Here is a 1,706-nt window from a genome sequence, read left to right as displayed (position 1 = left end):
AAATTCATGAACATGTTGATATAATCTCAACTCGTAACTAATCGAATTAATGAACCAAAGTTGCAAGGTAGAAGGCGCCAAAATTCAACGTAGTCTTGAATTGATAAGCCTAAAACGTGAACACTCAAGAAACTCTAAAGTATTCAAGAGGATGCTTCTAAGAAACCAAGAGAGAACTCTCTCTTCGCACCAATAGATCACTAGAAAATATCACTCATATTCATCTTAATTGATAGAACGTTGTGGCTGAAGGTATTTTTAACCTTCTACAAGACACAAGATTCCTAATCAAATTTGGAAACAAATGACTAATTACCTAAAACCCTAATCGGCTAGACTAAGGGTCACAAGACCTTGACCATTTATTCCATCTAAATAAAGACTCAATTAACACTTAGACCAACCCAAATTTAACCACTAATAATGCTGGAAAATTAATTAAACAAACGTCTAAGCATTAAACTTAAAAAACAGCTTGGAGAATGCATTCTTGTACTCTTCCTTCGACTTCAATCACTACCTGAATTCAAGTAGATCCTGGGATTGCATTATTCCTCTCCTCTTGGAAGAGATTAGTCCCCAAATCAATGGCTCATTTGGACAATCAATATTGGGCGCAACTTTATGATGACTAGCCATTCCATATGTCGTTTATGCAACCATAATATGCATGTGAACTTGATTGGAACATGGAACCAAACACACAAAGCGGCATGATTCATCATGTTAGGAACATCTCTCAGATTGTGCTTGACACATGCATTGATGTCGCCCAACATATGAGGCAGCAAAGGATTGAAATCCACTTCATATGATTCATACGAACTAGTAAAATGTGAAGTAGACAAAAGGAACAATTAGGAACCAGATTCCAGAGGTTGGAACAAGCTTGAAAAACCTTAATCGTCTGTTGGTAAATAGCTCTCAAAACCAGCAACAACTAGCACTACAATGTGCACGAAATCTGGTTAGATCTTGTTAGGCAAATCTGGAAACTTTTGGACAGCTTCAATACCTGCATGCAAAGGACAAAATTCAGCTTTTAAAGGACCAGAAATGTGCTCAAGAATGGAAAGAATTTCCTGTAGAAGTGGATAAGAGAGAGTAGAATAAGATTCAAGTAGAACTACTCCCTTTGAAACATGATTAAGCTCTTCTACAAGTAAGACAGCTTTAGGAGAATAAGAGTGCATAAAGTGTTGGGGAGTAGATTTGATGCTCAAACCACAAATTCCTTGAAAGCACACGAGCCCTCCAAAGGATATAGGAATTGAACAAAGTAAGATGAATGTATTTGCACCTCGCTCCAGTTGCACAAAAGAAACAATGTTAAACAAAACAAAGGTTAGTGTGTTAGAAAGTGAATAATCTCTCTCACAAATGGCTTGTGCAAACATGCTTAATTTCCCCCTTTTTCTTCCCACTATGGTCGATTGATTTGTACCTTTTCCCTCTATATCTTGCTCGGCCCTTTGCTCACTTTGCATACTCTTTGTTTACATTCAGTTTTATCTAACTCCCACTTCCTTTGAAGCATATTGATCTTCTCGCACTTGCTTAGGGGTCAATGGAGAAAGAATAATCTTTCTATCCCTTTGAACAAAAGAATATTTGTTAGTATACCTTAATAAATAATCTTCTTATCGTATTGCCATGATTGTCCCAAGATGATATGAGTGGCTTGCATCGGCTACATCGCACAATAG

This window comes from Coffea eugenioides, unplaced genomic scaffold (assembly GCF_003713205.1).
Source record: "Coffea eugenioides isolate CCC68of unplaced genomic scaffold, Ceug_1.0 ScVebR1_61;HRSCAF=304, whole genome shotgun sequence".
Classification (NCBI taxonomy): Eukaryota; Viridiplantae; Streptophyta; class Magnoliopsida; order Gentianales; family Rubiaceae; genus Coffea; species Coffea eugenioides.
The sequence above is the reverse complement of the archived record's forward strand: the minus strand, read 5'-3'. Positions refer to the sequence as shown.